Source organism: Rutidosis leptorrhynchoides, chromosome 2 (assembly GCF_046630445.1).
Source record: "Rutidosis leptorrhynchoides isolate AG116_Rl617_1_P2 chromosome 2, CSIRO_AGI_Rlap_v1, whole genome shotgun sequence".
In the NCBI taxonomy this organism is placed as follows: domain Eukaryota; kingdom Viridiplantae; phylum Streptophyta; class Magnoliopsida; order Asterales; family Asteraceae; genus Rutidosis; species Rutidosis leptorrhynchoides.
In genome coordinates this window covers 619,954,503-619,960,502 of record NC_092334.1, presented here as the reverse complement: position 1 = coordinate 619,960,502, position 6,000 = coordinate 619,954,503, and positions in this window count along the sequence as shown.

Here is a 6,000-nt window from a genome sequence, read left to right as displayed (position 1 = left end):
TTCTGATCAGATTGTTGTGATTTTTCATCTTAGATTTGTGTAATACAGAATCTTTACCGAATCTACCTCATTTTCAAGATGTCTACTCAAGATACTTTGATCATTGGATCAGATTCCCGTCCTCCAGTGTTGTTTGATGGCAAGTACACTCAGTGGCTTCACCGTATCACTCAGTACATAGACTATAAGGGTGAGAAAGCAAAGTACATTTGGGCTTCTCTGAGAGATGGTCCAGTTGTTGATTATCATCCGGATACTGATATGCCAATTCCTGTCTATGAACTTTCTGGTGATAAGCGTGAGAAAGCTCAGGGTGACATAGAGGCAAAGAATATTGTTATACAAGCTATCCCGTATGAATTATCTGAAAATGTTGATAGCAACACAACAGCAAAAGATATATGGGATGAGATCAAACGACAGCAAGAAGGTTATGACATGTCAGACGTTACTAAATTGAATAAGGCTCTGGGATTCTATGAAGATTTCAAGCAGGAAACTGATGAACCACTCAAGGATACCTATCGTCCTTTCAATGGTATTCTCAATGAGTTGAAAAGGTGCAAGATCATAAAAGTAAATGCTGAAGTCAACATGAAGTTTCTCAAAAAGCTCAATGCTGATTGGCTTCCTTATGGAACCATTGTTCGATCTACTAAAGAGATTGACAAGTTGACTATTCATGAGTTTGTTGGAGTTCTTATGCATTACCAACCTGAAGTGTCTAAACTTCAAGAAGGAAGGAAAGAGTCTTCTCCGGGCGATCCACTTGCCCTAATTGCCAAAAAGAAGAGCAAATCGTTGACGTCTTCCAAAAGCTTGTCCAAGAAAGTGCTTGTAGAAGAATCAACTGATTCAGAAGATTTGAATCTTTCTGATGTTGATGATTCTCACCTTGAATTAGTCAAGATGGCAGCCATGTTCACAAAAGCCTTGAACAAACACAAGTTTAAAGTCAAATCAAGCAATCAACGCAAAAACTCATCATCTTCCTCGTACTACAAGAAAGCTGATCAATCTAAACAACAACGTGATGATGATTCCAAGAAGGAAGATTCAATTTGTTTCAATTGTGGCAAAGCTGGTCATTATTCTCGTGAGTGCAAGATGCCTAAGAAGAAGGATGCAGCTTACTACAAGAAGAAAATGTTGATGGCTAAGATTGTGGAAACTAGGGGAGAGCTAAAACCAGTTGATGATACTTGGTTTAACTGGACTGACGATTCAGATTCAGAGGTGGAACATGCAAATGTTTGCAAGGTGACAAAGCTCATCAAAGCTAAGGAAGCAATGGAGAATTCTGAATCAACATCCGATGATGATGAGGTACAATCAACTGAATTCTCACCTGATTTTATAAAAATGCAAAATGACTTGATGAAGAATCTGGTCTCAATGTCAAAAGAAGTCAAAGGCTTAAAATCTGAAAATAAGGTTTTAAAAGATAAAATCAAAATGAATGAGACCAGACCTTCCTCATCCAAATTGCAAACGGATGTGCAACGATTGACTCTCCAACTCAACTCTACAGAAACTGAGTTGGAAGATCTGAAAAATACAATTCATCCAATTAAAGTTGAAAGAACTGATTATCGTTTAAAATAGGAACGACTTGCAGAAAAAGTTCAATTTTTAGAAAAAGATCTTTCTGATTTGAAAAACCAACATGAACCCACACTTTCAAAACTAAACAAGAAACTCGTTCAATTGGAAAACACCATAATTAAAAAGAACACTGAAATTTCTTTATTGTCAAAAGAATCTTTTCAAATGAAAGCACAACTTGCTCGATATGAGGAAAAACTCTATCGAACAGAGCAATTCAAAGCTATCATGGATATGGAACTTTCAAAACAAACGATTTTCATGAATAGACCAAAAACAATTCATGGTGAAAAGTGGGGGTTGGGTTATGAAGATCCGAAAATTTTGGAAGATGCTTCCAAAAAGATTCCAGGATTATATCATTCTGATTATTTTCAAGCCGGTTTACCATCGTATTTTGTACATGCTTCTGATGCTGGTTTTGATGATATTATTGTAAATCGTAAATCTAGGAAATACCATCAAATTAGCTTAATGTATGAAAAAATCAATGCTAAGATAGGTAAATCGAATCCTGATTTCTTGAAAAATCTTGTTGAAACTGAAAAGAACATGCAACGTGAAGATTATGTGCCTAAGCGTAGACTGGTTTATATCCCAACACTCATGCTAGAGAAATACATTTTAATGCTTGAGAATGAAGTGTTTAACAAACCTAGTTCTAGCATTACTGCAATAGATGAGGTGTTTGATGAACCAATTTTTGATGTGAAACCAATTCTACCAACTTTACCTGCATGTTCAGATGATGTTTTCCGTGAAGACCTAGCACATGAACTAACTGTCTTCTTTGAGACAGATTCTCTAGGTCAAAATTCTTTAGATGAAAAAGTAGAACCTCAGAATGAACCGAACATTGAACCTTTGATAGATTTTGAAAGTCAACTTGATCCTTTGCATGATTATTACTTGCATTTGCCTGCTGTACGTGATTTGAATCGTATAGTAGCTCAACTTGAACAGGAGAATATTGACTTGCAACTTAAGTGCCAATCATTAGAACAAATGCTTGCTTTGTGTGATAAATTGCCTTCACTGCCTAAGAAAGAATGTACTTATGCTTTTAAGGAGGGTGAAGTGATAGTTTCTACTGAAGAATTATGTCTTGAGATTAAAGGCTTAAAACAAAAGATAATTCAACTGAAACAGGCTAACACACTTAAGCAAACGTCTAATGTTGTAACCAATGTGCTTGAATGTACTGGTGGGATTACTAAGAAGGGGAAGGGAACAACAACATCTAAGGATGTAAAACCCATTACTATTCTTAAAAATCCTCTACGTTCTCAATTTGGCAATCATGGTTCGAAAGTTGTTTCTACAACTCAGTATATTGTTAAAAAGGTTCATTCTCCAAATGGTTCTATGTTAACAGAAAAGATTCCTATGATTCCTATGACAAAAACTTCAAAAGCGAGTCTTTTAAAGAAATCAGTTAAGTCCACAACACACACAAGTTCTAAACCTGATTTAAGTGAGTATGATGCAAAAGAACGTACAATCAAATTGGAAATTCTGCAAAATCAGTCATCTCATGTGTCAACTGAAAAGTTTGGACGTCTAACTAACAAAGGTGTTTTTCGTGTCACAGGTCATAATCCAAACTTGAATTACAAATCTGTATGGGTTCCTAAGTCCATGACTAAGAAAGTAGCAACCAAACCAAAGCAATCTGCTAGTCGGCCTAGGAAATTATCTCATGTTTTTCAATTTTCGTCTGTGAACAAAACATCTACTTGGAATAAATTGTGTGTTAAGACTTCTGATAATGATGTAAAGATTGATATTGCGTATGATGCTTCATGTAATGTGGTTTTAAATGATGCTTTATTGTCTAAACTGCATGATGCTTTACGTGATTATTTCATCATTGATCCAAAGTTTGTTGTTAATCCAAAGTTTTTTGCTGGTACTAACCGAAAAGGACCCAAGAAACTTTGGGTACCTAAACTCTAGGAAATTCACATTTACAGGGTTTCGACGTCTGTGTATGGTATATCGATTCCGGTTGTTCTCGACACATGACGGGCGATAAATCCTTGCTTGTCAACTTCATTGACAAATTCCTAGGAACGGTTACATTCGGAAACGATGAGATTGCAGCAATAACGGGTTACGGAGATTTTGTGCAAAATGGCATAACAATCAAACGGGTTTCATATGTTGAGGGTTTGGGGTGCAGTTTATTTAGTGTGAGCCAATTCTGCGATGGAGATCTAGAAGTTTTGTTTGAACGTCGACAATGCTCGGTCCAATCCACCGAAGGGAATGATCTTCTTGTTGGTAAATGTTGTGCTTCACTATATACTATTGACCTCAATGATGCACCATCACATGCAACCATGTGTTTGGCCACTCGTTCTACCAAAGAAAATTCATGGTTATGGCATCATCGGATGTCACACCTGAATTACAAGGGTATCAATCGACTAGTCTCTAAAGATTTAGTTGATGGTATTCCAACCTTTCAATATGATAAGCATCATATGTGTCCATCATGTGCGATGGGTAAGCTGAAACGGACCAATCATTCGCTTAAGCAAAACCCCAGTACTTCATCGTCTTTGCAATTATTGCATATGGACTTATGTGGACCCATGCGTATTTCTAGCCTCGGTGGCAAGAAACATGTGCTTGTCATTGTTGATGACTATACCCGATTTACATGGATTTTTCTTTTACGAACTAAGTCAGAAACCCCCGCCATTATCATTGAGTTCATTAAAAAGATTCAACGCTCTTTTAACAAACATGTTAAGAGCATCAGAACTGATAATGGGACGGAATTTAAGAATGACCCGCTTGATAGTTATTTAAAAGACCAAGGCATTGAACATCAGTTCTCTGCTGCTCGGACCCCCCAACAAAATGGAGTAGTCAAACGACGTAATCGTACGTTGTGCGAAGCAGCACGAACGATGCTTGCCTACTCCAAATTACCTCCAAAAATGTGGGGGGAGGCCATTTCAACTGCATGCTATACCCAAAATCGTTGTATTGTAAACAAACGTTTTGATAAAACTCCATATGAGTTATTATATGGTAGACGCCCGAATGTCAAATATTTCCGTGTTTTTGGTTGTATATGCTATGTGCTTAACGATTTTGACAGCCTCGGAAAGTTTGATCCTCATGGCGATCAGGCCATATTTCTTGGTTATTCCTCGAACAAAGTTGCTTATCGTGTTTATCATAAGCGGACAAAGATGATTAAAGAGAGCATTAACGTCAAGTTCGATGAATTTTCGGGAATGGCTTTTGAACAACTCAGTTCAAAACCCGATCCTAACCTGGCTACTACTTCTTCCGCGCAAAACTTAATTTTCTCGAAGAAGGGTGTTCCTACGGTTACATCAGAGGAACTGGATATCTTGTTTGATAGTCTTTATACTCCTTAACGGGATTCAAATGTTCAAGCCGTACCGGTTACACCATCACAGTCAACTACTGTGGAGACTCTTCAAAGTCTTTTTGATGAAGATTCAACACCAACTGATTCACCTGTTGCTTCTTCATCCTCCCTCCAACCTCCTGTTACTGATAATCTTGAACAAGATCAAGATTCATCATTTCATACAACTCCAGCTGTTTCTCCAGATACTCTATTGAATCCATTAGATAATGTTACATCAGATCAAGCAGATCAAGGCTCAACGTCAACAACGGTTGATGTTCTGATGGATACAATTGATGTTCAACCTCTTCCCCACACCCGATGGACTAAAAGTCATCCAATAGATCTTATTATTGGTGACGCATCTGCTCCAGTTTCAACTCGAAGGGCTACTCAGAATATGTGTTTATTCACAGCCTTTCTTAGTAAGATTGAACCAACAACGGTTGCTCAAGCTTTACTAGATCCATACTGGGTAGTTGTAATGCAAGACGAGATCAATCAATTTGAACGATTGAAAGTATGGCAATTAGTTCCAAGACCAACGGGTCAACGACCAACAGGGGTTAAGTGGATTTTCAAGAACAAGAAGGATTCTGATGGAATTGTGGTTCAAAATAAGGCACGTCTTGTGGCCAAAGGATATCGACAACAAGAGGGCATTGATTATGATGAAACGTTTGCTTCAGTTGCTAGGATTGAGGCAATTCGTCTTTTCCTTGCATTTGCTTCTCATATGAAGTTCACGGTGTTTCAAATGGATGTCAAAACTGCTTTTCTGAATGGTTATCTTCAAGAGGAAGTCTATGTTGATCAACCAGAAGGCTTTGTCGATCCCATTCATCCAAACCACGTTTACTACTTGGAGAAAGCTTTATACGATCTGAAGCAAGCACCGCGTGCATGGTACGAGACCTTAACAAAGTATTTGCTGGACAATGACTTCTCTCGTGGAATGATTGATACAAAGCTATTCATTCGTAAAAATCACGGCCACATTC